At 49.2% G+C, this 14513-nt stretch overlaps 1 protein-coding gene across 1 annotated transcript in view; it reads right to left on the minus strand.

The window, feature by feature from the left end:
* Positions 1-14513, minus strand: part of LOC120992028 (zinc finger protein 585A-like) — a 190532-nt gene that overhangs the window by 1200 nt on the left and 174819 nt on the right. The window lies entirely within an intron of this gene.

Consider the following 14513-nt stretch of genomic DNA (forward strand, 5'->3'; position numbering starts at 1 on the left):
GGAATCTGTAATTTTTTTTTAAAGCCATACAGTACACAAACGTATAATATTCCTAATAAGCTGGAAGTGGCTCCAGCAGAGGGAGAAGTATGAGCCATTCATTTTGAATCCACTCTTGCATTTGTGGTTCTAGCCTTATCAAGTTTTCTCCAAACCATAAGTCCAGGCTTATGGTTTACACCCAGTCACCACTTTTACTACAAAGAGTAAATTCTGACTTGATAAAACTCAAAAAATTTGAAGTTTGACCATGTCTGGCACCCAGTCCTGCACCCTTCTGACACTACTTTGCCCTTCAACACTAACTGGCCATCACTTTAATACAGCAGTTAAAACGATCTATCACCACATTTCTTAAAGGGGTTATTTGACAATTTTTTGACTCATGCGTCTTACAGCTGTAACATTGATAATGACGACAATGGCCAGTGCTGGGCTCCCCAGTATAATTAGGTTCCAGGCACTTTCTGGATCACATGCATGTGATCCCAAGGCTGCCTGATTGCCCATAGCCAACCTACGTACATTGTGGGTCGTAACCAAGCCTAGATCATATGCACAATATATAGCTGATTATCCAAAAAGTGCCTGGTGGAATTGAATTTTTACTGAAAGTCAGATCGAAGTCAATTTCTTTGGCTTTGATTCGCTCAACACTACCCATAACTTTTTTCATTTTCACTCGAGGCTGTTTTTTGCGGGACGAGTTGTTATTTTTACTACTATCATTTTGGGGTACATATCACTTATTGACTAATTGTTGAATGGAAAAAAACACCAAATCGTTTTCCTTATTCTATGGGTCATTATGATTGCTCTGGAACCAAATCTATATGCAACAAACAAATGTAGTTATATAATATGTTACCATGGCAGCTAGGAAGCTACTGAAGCCCTGGCTGCCCTGGTAAGCAAGGAGAGTGTGAAGTCCTAGTCACCCTAAGAGAGCTCTATTAGGGTGAATAGGACAGGTGTTCTAGCCCCTAAGGGGGCTAATAATAAATAAAAAGTAAAAAAATTAAAAATTCATAAAAAAAAAAAGTAAAAAATAAAATAAAATTAACAAAATATTCTAAGTTTAATAAGGAGACTTTTGTATTACTTACCAGTAAAGTCTCTTTCTCGCTCTTCCTTGGGGGACACAGGAAACCATGGGTATAGCTCTGCTCCCTAGGAGGCGTGACACTAAGTGAAAACTGTAAGCCCCTCCTCCATCAGCTATACCCTTCAGCCTGGAGAGAGAGATTGCCAGTTGCGTGTCCAAGTAGTGAAAGATAACCACCAACTGGAAAAAAGAACTGTCGAGCCCCAACGGGGGCAACCAAGCCGGAACCACAACTGTAAACCCAAATGAAGGGCGGGTGCTGTGTCCCCCAAGGAAGAGCGAGAAAGAGACTTTACTGGTAAGTAATACAAAAGTCTCCTTTTCTCGCCCATATTCCTTGGGGGACACAGGAAACCATGGGACGTTCCATAGCAGTCCCAGAAGGGAGGGACCAGAACAAATTAGACCAACACCCAGAGGCATCAATCAACTGCCGCCTGCAACACCAGACGGCCTAAAGCAGCGTCAGCCGACGCATGAGTATGCACCCTGTAGAACTTGGTGAAGGTGTGCAAGGAGGACCAAGTGGCCGCCTTGCAAATCTGCTCCGTAGAAGCCCGATTCCTCTGAGCCCAGGAAGCCCCGACCGCTCTGGTGGAGTGAGCGGTAACACCAAGGGGCGGAACCTTGCCCTTGGCGAGATAAGCCTCAGTAACAGCCATCTTGACAAAACGGGCGATAGCAACTTTGGACGCCGCCATCCCTCTGCGCGACCCCTCCGGAACCGCAAAGAGCGAGTCAGTACGCCTGAAAGAGCTGGTTACCTCCAGGTAAACCTTGAGCGCCCTGACAACGTCCAGGCGATGAAGCTTCCTCTCCCGGGGGTGGGAAGGGGAAGGACACAAAGAGGGGAGAACGATGTCCTCGTTCAGATGAAAGGCGGAGACCACCTTAGGAAGGAAGGAAGGGACCGGACGAAGAACCACCTTGTCCTGGTGGATCACTATGAAAGGTTCCAGACAGGAGAGTGCAGCCAATTCGGACACCCTCCGAAGAGAGGTGACGGCTACAAGGAAAATAACCTTGCAGGACAGAAGACGCAAGGAAACCGTCCGCAGAGGCTCGAAAGGAGAAGCCTGGAGCACTGAGAGAACCAGGTTCAGGTCCCAGGGCGGTACCGGAGGGCGGTACGGGGGAACCGCGTGAGCCACGCCCTGAAGGAACGTCTTGACAGGACCAAGGGGGGCCAGTGGGCGCTGAAACAAAATGGACAGCGCAGACACCTGACCCTTCAAAGAACTAAGGCCCAGACCTTGGGCAAGTCCGCTCTGCAGGAAGGACAAAACGGTGGGGAGAGAAAAGCGGAGCGGAGGAATCCCCAGATCGGCACAGAACCCCAAATAGGTCCTCCAGGTTCTATAATAGATCCTAGAAGAGGACGGCTTACGGGCGCGGATCATGGTGCGGACGACGTCCGCAGAAAAACCCCTACGTGTCAGGACGGTGGTCTCAACAACCACGCCGTCAAACGTAGGGACCTTAAACGCGGGTGGAAGATCGGTCCCTGAGAGAGAAGATCTTCCCTGCCGGGCAGCGGCCAGGGCGCGTCTGCCAGGAGCAGCATGAGGTCGGCATACCAAGACCGGCGGGGCCAGTCCGGAGCGACCAGAATCACCGAGACGCCTTCCGCCGCGATCTTCCGAAGGACCTTGGGTAGGAGTGGGATGGGAGGGAATATGTATGGACGCGCGAAGCCTCGCCAAGGAAGAACGAGGGCGTCGGCTCCGCAAGCTCCCGGATCCCTGGCCCTGGACAGATAAGCGGGGACCTTGTGATTGAATTTGGAGGCCATGAGGTCCACGTCCGGTATGCCCAAACGAAGGCAAATGGCCTCGAACACCTCCGGGTGAAGAGACCACTCGCCGGGGTCGACGGTGGTGCGACTGAGGAAGTCCGCCGCCCAATTGTCCACCCCTGGAATAAAAATTGCAGATAGGGCCGGGACGTGGGCTTCCGCCCAACGGAGAATGCTGGTGACCTCCCGCATTGCAGCAGCGCTGCGAGTGCCCCCTTGGTGGTTTATGTACGCCACGGCCGTGGCGTTGTCCGAATGCACACGAACTGGATGACCCTTCAGCAGATGAGTCCAGTGTCGCAGAGACAGAAGGGCCGATCTCAGCTCCAGGACATTGATCGAGAGTCTGGACTCCGATGGAGACCAAATGCCCTGGACGGATCGGGGAGGAAACACGCCTCCCCAGCCCAAGAGACTGGCATCGGTTGTAACCACCAACCAGTTGAGCGGCAGAAAGGACCTGCCCAGAAGAGGGGACTGTAACCACCAGCGGAGAGATGACCGCACCGGAGGCGATAGATGGAAGGGATGATCCAGAGACTCCGGCGATTTGTCCCAGGAGGAGAGGATCGCCCGTTGGAGAGGGCGGGAGTGAAACTGCGCAAATGGGACCGCCTCGAAGCAGGCAACCATCTGCCCCAAGACCCGCATGCAGAAGCGGAAGGACGGTCGACGGTGGAGAAGGAGACCCCGAATCGCCCGACGGAGGGTCAGTAGTTTTTCCGAGGGAAGACGTACCTCCGCCGCTCCTGTGTCTAAAAGCATTCCCAGGAAGACCAGTTGTCTTGAGGGGGGAAGGGAGGACTTGGGGAAGTTGATGACCCAACCGAACCTCGCCAGAGTCTCTAGAGTGAGATCCACGCTGGCAACCGCTTGAGGAAGGGACAGAGCCTTGATGAGGATATCGTCCAAGTACGGTAGCAGAAAAACACCCCTGGAACGGAGTAAGGCCAAAACCGGGGCCAGGACCTTGGTGAACACCCGGGGGGCTGTTGCCAGCCCAAAGGGAAGGGCGACAAATTGGAAGTGGAGGTCCCCCACGGCGAATCGGAGGAAGCGATGGTGACACCGGGCTACCGGAACATGGAGGTAGGCATCCTGTATATCGATGGAAGACATGAAATCTCCCCGCTCCAGGGAAGCCACCGCGGAACGGAGGGACTCCATCCGAAACCGTCGAAGGAGGAGAAAACGGTTGAGCTTTTTGAGGTCCAAAATGGGCCGCACCGAACCTCCCTTCTTGGGAACTACAAAGAGGTTCGAGTAGAACCCTTGGAACCTTTCCTCTAGAGGAACGGGGGTAATCACCCCCCTGTCCAGTAAGGCTTGAACAGCCGCGGAGAACGCAGCCGCGCTTTTCGGGTCCCGCGGCGGGCGGGAGCGAAAGAACCGATCTGGAGGGAAGGACGCAAATTCGATTTTGTATCCGGAGGACACAATTTCGAGAGCCCAGGCGTCGGAGACGTGAGCCATCCAGACGTCCCTGAAAAGGAGGAGCCGGCCCCCCACCCGGGTGGGTCGGGGCGCGCCTTCAGGCAGAGGACTGCTTTGCTGCGGGTGTGCGGGCAGCCTGCGGCCTGCGCCAGGAGGGCTGCGCCCGAAAAAACGGCTTCCTACGCTTATCCTGGGGAGGGGCCGAAGCGGCAGCTGTGGGGGGAGCCCCAGAGGTCCTGCGGGAGGACCGAAAACGAGACGCACCAGGGCGTCCGCGGGGGGCGCCCCTGGCTTGGGGTTGGGGAAGATGGGTGCTTTTACCACCCGTGGCCTCCGAAATAAGCTCGTCTAGGCGGACCCCGAAAAGGCGGGAACCCGCAAACGGTAGCCCCGCCAAGGAACGTTTGGAGGCGGCGTCCGCTTTCCAAACCTTCAGCCAGAGCTCCCTCCTGACGGAAACTGCCAGGGCGGAGGAGCGTGCTATAAGGGCTCCCGCATCAAGGGAGGCCTCACAAACAAAATTCCCGGCCCGAATAATAAGCTGGGCCAAGGAACGTAGGTCCTGGATGGGGACGTCCGAGTCCAACTCCTGTTCCAGCTGCGCACCCCAAGCAGAGATTGCTTTACCTGCCCAAGCAGAGGCAAAAACCGGTCTGAGAGCAGAACCGGAGGCAGCAAAAATGCCCTTGGAAAGGGTCTCCATGCGACGGTTCTCCGCTGACTGAAGAGAGGACCCGTCGGGAACAGGGATGGCCGTGTTCTTTGACAGACGGGCCACAGGGGGGTCCACCTTGGGTGGGGACGACCAGGTGGCCACGACATCGGCTGGAAAAGGATAGCAAATGTCCAGCTTCTTGGGGTTGACAAAACGGGCGTCCGGGCGAGCCCAAGCCTTAGACACCACAGAGGAGAAATCAGAGTGGATTGGGAAGACTTTTGAGGCCTGCCTGGGTCTGATAAAGGAGACGCTAGCTGCGTCAGAGCTAGGGGGGTCATCTTGCACCTTAAAGGTGTCACGAATATAAGAGATGAGTTGACCCATCGCTGAGGCTAGCTTGGACGGCAGGGCCGAGTCCATTTCCAAATCTGAAACTGCCAATTCACCTTCAGAGGGCGAATCCTTTGGAGAGGAGAGGCCCGTCTGAGTGCGCACGCGTGGCGGGGAGAGGGAGGCATCCGAGGAGGAGGCTCGCTCTACTCTAAAACGCTTCTGAGAGTGCCTAGCTCGGGAGGGGTGACTAAGAGAGGGTGAACCCGCTGCAGCGGCAGAAGCGGTGGACCCGGAGGGCGCGACAGTAAGAGTGGCGTCCTGCGGGGTAGGCGGCCTGTCTATTAGGCCGCCCACGACATGAGTGAGGCTTTCCACGGCCTGGGACAGGGATCTAGCCCAGTCAGGCGGGTCAGAGGAAGCAGGGAGCGACACAGCGGGCGACTGAGGCTGCGGTGGAGCTCGGCATGCAGGACAGTGCGGATCAGACTGCCTCCGGGGGAAAGGGTTCCCTACAAGCAGTACAGGCATGGTACCAAGGCTTGGCGGCTGCAGAAGGGTCTGACATGGTGGAAAAATGTTGCACTTAAAGTGGGAGACCCCAGGGCAAAAACGGGACTGGAATTACACCCAAGCAACAGTACTGGTGGCACGGAGGGGGTTAACAGTCCTACCAGACCCGGATGATGCAAGCGGCAGCAGCAAGGTGAGCAGACTGAAGGAGGCTGTGGAGGAGCGGCAGCAGGCACGGAGATGAATAGCTTCAGGATCGGACGGCAGAGAGGATTCCACGCAGCACTATGAGATGAGGAGCCCGACGAAACCGGAAGTAGCGGAGCGCATGTAGGAAGCTCCGCCCCCCTCTGCCGCGCTGAAGGAGAAGCCGAGCCGCACGCGCGCGGCAAAATGATTTAACCCTCGAGGTGGATGAAGTGCCGGCCAAGATGAAATGGCGCCGTTCGCGCCAAGTAAGCGGCCCCCGCCGCGCCTGGATGTGGCAGACGGCCTCCTGCCTACAGCCGTCCCCCTGAAGGCAGCGTCCGTGCCCTGCCACTAAAGAAGACAAAGTCCCCCTCAAATGATGCCCGGTAAAGTTGCCGGTCCCGATATGCCCATTGGGGGGGGGGGGGGGGTGGGTGTAGCAGCGGTGGGAGGGAGGGAAGGGGAGGCTGGAGCAGCCACTCTCACCATACGCTGTCTTCGCCCTCAATCCATCCAGCAGGGTCGCCCCTTCAGCTACTGGCACCGCAGTGGCAGGAAGCCGGGGGAGGGACTTGGCGTGCGGGCGACCCTTGAGCTGGCGGGACGCAGGGGAGCGAGGCTGCCCTGGTCCACTTTGTCTTCTGTGGGGGAGGCGGCAGTGCGGAATTACCGGCACTGGCGCAACTCAACCCCGGGAGAAACAGAGGGGTCTAGTGCGCCTCTGTTGTCCCTGTAAGTAGAAAAAAAACCGAATTAAAAACAACAAATAACGCAAAAAATAAAAAATTATAGGAAAACAACCCTGCATAAGCAGGGAGTGTCTTGCCTCCTTGGACACTAAGCAAAAAACTGGCACTCTCTCTCTCCAGGCTGAAGGGTATAGCTGATGGAGGAGGGGCTTACAGTTTTCACTTAGTGTCACGCCTCCTAGGGAGCAGAGCTATACCCATGGTTTCCTGTGTCCCCCAAGGAATATGGGCGAGAAATAAAATTTACAAACAGTAAAAAATAAATATATTACATATCGCCATGCCCGAAAAAGCGTGAACTATTAAAATATAAAAAAATATTTCCTATGCGGTCAACGCCGTAACAGAAAAAAATGAAATATATCGCAACTGCGCGATTCACCATTTTTTAATCACCTTGTCCCCCCATAAAATAGGATAGGACTGCTCTATTATGGTGTTTCGTTTTTTTCGCGTGGTATCGAATGGTATCAAGTATCGCAATACTTTTTCATGGTATCGAAATCGAATCAAAATTTTGGTATCGTGACAACAGGCAATTAATGATCAGCGCAGCAGCCGGTGATCAGATTCTCCTCCTCCCCTGAAGGCACCAAGAACAGAATCTGAAGTCACTTTCCCCATTCATGATTCCATACCTGTGGTGACATCTCCTGGAATGTCCTCCTCCACCTCAATCTTACACGGGGGATCGCCCATCATCCTCTCTTCCTTATCCTCCACTTTAATATCAGTCAGATCTTCCCCCTGATTTGTCATCTGTAACAATTCAGTACAATACAGCAGACAGGTGGGAAATCTAACAGATCCACAGAAGAGACCCCCACAATCTATGACCCCTCTATGACTGCAGGACCCCCCTATATAGATGTGTATAGGGCTCAGCTCCATCTACCTGAGGGTTCTCCGGGACCTTCTCTTCTGGACAGTCCTGGGAATACAGAGGACGGGGACATCTCTCTGGTGGATTTCTCCTCCTGTGTCCATCTGTGGAGACACAAGCACACAGTGACTGAATACATGGCCTCTTGTAGATCTGTCTCCTCTCAGCTCCTACACTTATTTAGTTAACAGGCGTAAATAATATTCTGTTCCTCATCACCTGTGCTGAGGTCCATATGAAGACTTTTGTAAATGAATCAATGTACACGTAGGAAGTAAAACAACTACTACCAGTCTCCTCTCCACCAGGCACCGAGGTGTTGCATAAAGCTCTACATCCCCCTCCAAGTCTCCTTTCCCAGGGAAGACAATTCCTTTCTCCTTCAGCATTACAGCAGCGGCCTTATTGCCATTGCCAGGCACCCAGATACAGACTGGTCGCTTCTGCTCAGGATAAGGTGGGATATAGGCACACCACTCCTGATGCTTCTCAAGCTCTGCCTCCTCAATTGGGTGGTCTCCCTATGCTCCAGGGCTGTGGCACCTCAGGGAAGAACCTTTCAACCTCTAAATATTATTTTCAACTTTGCCATAAAGAAAGTATCATGTGTCTAAGTTTCTAGATCTCTCGCATTACTCTTTCACAAAGGAGATACTTACAACCCCTGCTGGACATTTTTCTGGATAATAACATCAGCTATCGATGGGGCTTGCTTTAGTTTAATTGTGATATACTTCAAATTATCCATGGGCAATCCATCAGCCCCACCAGAAAAGACGTCGCATGCGAGCATTATCCCACCATTCTCCTCCTTGATCTTCTAGAGAGATTCAGCCTGGATCCTGAACTTGGATGCTGTTAGGACCCTTTTCACCTGAATGGTCGGTGACTATGGATCCTTTTTGGATTAATAATCCACATACTAAATTGCTATTTCTCAATTGCTTTTATGTCAGTTTGGTTTATATTATATGGGGCCACATGTCCTCTGTGCCGGCCACAACTCTGTTTAATTTCTCTGACATCTTGTCATGCACTTACCCGCCCGCACTCCTGTACTGAATCCGGTCTTTCTAATGCAGGGTCGCCAGCATCAGCCCATTACTGTGGGTCTGGTCGGCCTATTAGGTGTGCCGGGCCAAACAATCTCGGGGCTGGCGTCACTTGCTTCCTGTGAGCGGGGTATTTAAAACGGCAACTGCTGGCCACAGTTGCCTGTGATTAGTCTTCTTACCACACGCTTTGTTTCACTTTCGATTTGGATTCCTGACCTTCTGCATGTTAGTGACCTTGACTCTGACCTCCTGGTTTTGACCTGTTTGATACTTGACTCTGCGTGTTGTCTCTTCCCTGGTGTTTGACTTGATTCACGGTTTCTGATTTGAGTTAGTGAATATTTTGTCTGTGGCCTGTCTGTCTTCTCTTTACCCCTCCCTCTGGCTAGGCCGTGTGAACTTAGTCAGGTTAAGGACTATCGCTCAGTTGGGGACTGCTGTTTAGGGGAGATCATGCAATAGGTAAGCAAAGTGGTGTGCGTAAAGTTCAGGGCTTTTCCTGACCTGAAGTGACACATTGGTGCAAACCAAGGCCCTGTAGTCTCCCTGTTGTTTCTCTCTATAACAGGTATAATATTTGCTGCTGTTTTGTTCCCATTTTTACTATTTTTTTAAAATTTTCCTTACAGGCAGCCCATCACTCCATAGGAGCTCAGGATATAGCTGGTGACCTGGGTGTCACTACTGGTTATGGTTTTATTTCATATATGATTTCCCCTGCTTTTTTCCCTCAACATGGGGGTTGAATTCTATTTTCTCTTTTTACATAGTAACAGTTTATAAGGCTGAAAAAAGACATCTGTCCATCCAGTTCAGCCTGTTATCCTGCAAGTTGATCCAGAGGAAGGCATCAGATTCTCCTCCTGTCCTGAAGGCACCAAGGACAGAACCTGAAGTCACTTTCCCCATTCATGATTCCATACCTGTGGTGACATCTCCTGGAATGTCCTCCTCCACCTCACTCTTACACGGGAGATCGCCCATCATCCTCTCTTCTTCATCCTCCTCTTTAATATCAGTCAGATCTTCCCCCTGATTTGTCATCTGTAACAATTCAGTACAATACAGCAGACAGGTGGGAAATCAGATCCACATAAGAGACCCCCACAATCTTTGACCCCTCTATGACTGCAGGACCCCCCTATATAGATGTGTATAGGGCTCAGCTCCATCTACCTGAAGGTTCTCTGGGACCTTCTCCTCTGGACAGTCCTGGGAATACAGAGTACGGGGACATCTCTCTGGTGGATTTCTCCTTCTGGGGCCATCTGTGGAGACACAAGGATACAGTGACTGAATACATGGCCTCCTGTAGATCTGTCTTCTCTAAGCTCTTTCACTTCTTTAGTTTTCAGGCGTAAATAATATTCTGTTCCTCAGCACCTGTGCTGAGGTCCATATGAAGACTTTTGTAAATTAATCAATGTACGGTACAAGTAGGATGTGCAAGTTGATCCAGAGGAAGGCAAAAAAAAAACTGAGGTAGAAGCCAATTTTCCTCACTTTAGGGGAGAAATTCCTTCCCGACTCCAATCAGGCAATCAGAATAACTCCCTGGACCAACGACCCCTCTCTAGTAGCTATAGCCTGTAATATTATTACACTCCAGAAATACATCCAGGCCCCTCTTGAATTCCTTTATTGTACTCACCATCACCACCTCCTCAGGCAGAGAGTTCCATAGTCTCACTGCTCTTACCGTAAAGAATCCTCTTCTATGTTTGTGTATAAACCTTCTTTCCTCCAGACGCAGAGGATGTCCCCTCGTCACAGTCACAGTCCTGGGGATAAATATATGATGGGAGAGATCTCTGTACTACCCCCTGATAAATTTATACATAGCTAGTCATATATAGTTTTGATACAGTGTTCCTATTTTTACTGCCCTTTTTGGGGGATTTTTGTTTTATGTGGGTACACCCATGTGTATATCTTTACCATTATTACTATTGTTATTGAATGATATGAATTATTCTTTTACTCTCCCTTTTTTGAATCTCTTCAGCTCCACCTAGGTTCTTTGGATATTCAAAAGGAAAAAAAATGCGCTGCTCCTGAGGATTCTGAGCAAGTTTCCACAGAATCAATCACTGCTCCAGTATGCAAGCGCTTCTCCCAAATTTTCGCCTTTAGCTCTACATTGACCAAATAGAGGTAAAGCACACAGATAGTGAAGCACCAAAGATAAAACCAGAATCCTGCAAATTTATTGTACTTACAAAAGGGATAAAAATACAAGCATGTCACGATAAAACATCGGTCTCCCAACAATCGCCCAACCCGGGTTTCACCATCTGCTTCGTCAGGGGCGTATCCCTCTCCCAGTTAAGGGAGGGTCTTTTATAGTCAGCTCAAATAAAAATAAAATAATCCAAACATAGATTACATAAAAACCCCAAAAACATAAGTTTTTTTTCTGATTGCAGAGTTTCACTTCTCAATCCTGTCAACTGATGGCTCATGACTGAGAAGTGCAAATAAACTGATTTTGTAACCCCTGCATCTAAAAAAGTCTGAACAATTTTAATAAAGACCAATTGAAAAGTAGAAATTAGTCCTACTGGTAATTAGAAGCACCACATGAAGGACGTCTAGAAAAGCCGGGTCAGGACGAATCACAACCTTGTCCTCAAAAAATCGTGGTGTTAATGGAGATGGCCTGAATTTCATTTATTCTGCAGGCAGATGTCAATGCAACCAGGATACATAGTTTCAGGGTAAGACATTTTATGGAAATGGAATCTATAGGTTCAAATGGGGGACAAGTTAAAGGCTTTTAAGACTATGTCCAAATCCCAAGGAGGAGGCCTGACTGATGACACCAAGGAAGACCTGTCAACTGCTTTAAAAAACCTAGATACCCATGGACAAGCTGCAATCTTTTGATTGAATAGAGCTGACAAGGCCGAGACATGTACTTTTAAGGTACTACCTGCTAGAGCCAGGTCTAAACCTTTTTGGAGGAATTCTAATACCAAGTTTATGGGAGCAGAGGGTGGAATAACATTAATCTTAATTTGTGCAAAGGTTAAAAATTTCTGCCATACCCTAGTATAAATGGCAACAGTAACCTTCTTCCTACTCTTAAAAAGGGTCGAAATTAGGGCCTCAGAAAAAACCCTTTTCCTTAGCATGTACCTCTCAAGTTCCAAGCAGTTAAGTGGATGTTCTTTATATGAGGATGCATTACTGGTCCCTGGCTCAACAGGCCCCGGATCTCCGGAAGCACCCATTGGTCCGAGACCGACAGGATTCGGAGCCACGTGAACCAAGATCTTCTCGGCCAAAGGGGGGCAACGAGGATCACTCTTGCCCTCTCTTCCCGGATTCTTTGTAATACACAGGGAATTAAAGGAAAGGGAGGGAAGGCGTAGGCCAGGTGAAAATCCCATTTCTGAATCAAAGCATCTATGCCATAAAGGGATCCGGTCTGATCTAGGGAAAAAAAAATTGGGACTTTCTTGTTCTGGTGATCGCGAATAAATCTATGTCTGGTTGCCCCCAGAGGTCTCTTATCTTTTTGAAAACGGATTGGTCGAGAGACCACTCGGTTTGAGAAAGGATCTGACGACTTAGAAACTCTGCCTATTTGTTTTCGATGCCATTGATATCGACTGCCGAGATTGAAGTACATACTCTTTCTACTAGATTTAGGATTCTGTAGGCTTCTTGCATTAGAGTGCTGCACTTTGTGCCTCCCTGTTTGTTGAAGTATGAAACTACCGTCTTGTTGTCCGTTAGAATTCTGGGAAGGACAGAGTTCATTGCTAGACGCACGGCCATCAGCTCTTTCAGGTTGGAGGACCCTTTTTCTTGGACACTTCCCCAAAGGCCCTGAAGGGAGACTTCCTGAATATGAGCTCCCCATCCCCATGGGCTTGCGTCCGTAGTCAGACAAATTAGTTCTTCCATTTTCCATGGATTAGATTTTCTCTTTCCAGCCACCATGCCACGTTCTGGAGCGTCTGGTTTGATATTTTTATCTTTACCTCTAGAGAGTTGCTTTCTTTCCATTGGGACAAGATCTCCCGTTGTAGTCCCCTTGAATGGAGCATCGTACTGCTGGAATACAAGATGTGAGAGACCCCAGGATAGACATCCCCTTCCTTATTGAAATGACAGGGTTTCTGATCAGGCCCCTGATTCTTTCTTGAATGAGACTCACTTTTTCCTCTTGCCAAAAACATCTCTGGAGGGACGAATCCAGAATTAATCCCAGAAAGGACTGCCTCTTTGTGGGACGTGGTCTTGATTTTTCCTGATTTACTATCCATCCTAAACTGTTTAGGATTTTCACTACCTCTGCTACCGCTGTTCTGCAATAATTTTCTGTGTTTCCAACAATTAAAAACTCGTCTAGGTAGGGAATAAAAAGGAATATCCCTTTCCCTTATATGGGCTGCCATTTATGCGATTATTTTCGTGAATACTCTTGGAGCCATAGATAGGCTGAAAGGGAGGGCCTGAAACTGGAAATGTTCTAACTGACAGCGACTCTTAGGAACCTCTGATGATCTGCAAAAATTGGGACGTGGTAATACGCATCCTTGAGGTCGAGTACTGCCATGAAGCAATGAGGCAAAAGAAGGTTTATGGCTGATCTGATAGTTTCCATTTTGAATTTTTTTAACTGGAAGAACTGATTTAACTTCTTTAGGTTTATAAAATAGTTCTTAAAGACCCGTCTGGTTTTTCTACCAGAAATAGGGGGAATAAAACCCTTCGCCTTTCTCGTGCTCCATTACCGGGATTAAAACAGATTTTTCTATTACATTTTGTACTTCTTTTTCCATGGCAGATTTTCCTACACTTGGAGTTTGAATTTTTGTAATAAAGAATCTTGCTGGAGGGACCAGACAGAATTCTAATTTTAAACCGCTGCGGATTGAGTCTAGAGTCCAAGAACTTGATGAAATTTGGGTCCATTCTATGAAGAAATGTTTTAGTCTGCCCCCCACTGGATATCTGGCGTCATTGTTGGTTTTGTTTATTTTTTTCCCCAAAGGACTTGTTGAAGAAGTAGTTTCTACCCTTCCTCTGGTTCCTAAATTTGTCATCTCTGGACTTTTTGTCTGAGTCTCGATTCCCTCTGAAGGTACGAAAGGAAGAAAAGAAAAATTCTGTAACCCCGGAAACTTCCCTCTTTTTTTGGCCGCCTTATCTAATAGACCGTCCAAAGTGGGACCGAACAGGTGTTCTCCTTTGCATGGGACACCACAAAGTTTGTTTTTAGACGGGAGATCGCCACCCCAATCTTTTAAGCATAGCGCTCTTCGTGCCGAGTTTGATAATGCTGCAGATTTGGCCGCCAATCTGACTGAATCAGCGGAAGCATCAGTTAGGAAGTCCGCTGCTTTCTTAATTGTTGGAAGGGAAGCAATAATCTCTTCCCTGGGACCTCTATTTTTAAGTTGGTTTTCTAACTCCGAACGCCAGACTATAAGGGACCTGGCTGTACAGGTAGAGGCTATACTTGGCCTAAAGGAGGAAGTTGATGCCTCCCATGCTTCTTTTAAAAAGGTATCAGCCTTTTTATCTAAGGGATCTTTTAATATCCCCATATCGTCGAATGGAAAGGCTGTTTTCCTAGAGACTTTAGAGATAGCTATGTCTATTTTTGGGGCTTTATCCCATGTAGCAGTGTCTTCCTCTTTGAATACATATTTACGCTTAAAATTTTTTGATATAAACACTCTCCTGTTAGGCTTTTTCCATTCCCCCTTGATTAAGGCTGAAACATTTCTGTGCACTGGAAATGTGCTATGGTGTTTGGATTTTCAGGCCCCCAAACATGATGTCCTG

Source organism: Bufo bufo, chromosome 2 (assembly GCF_905171765.1).
Source record: "Bufo bufo chromosome 2, aBufBuf1.1, whole genome shotgun sequence".
Taxonomy (NCBI): Eukaryota; Metazoa; Chordata; class Amphibia; order Anura; family Bufonidae; genus Bufo; species Bufo bufo.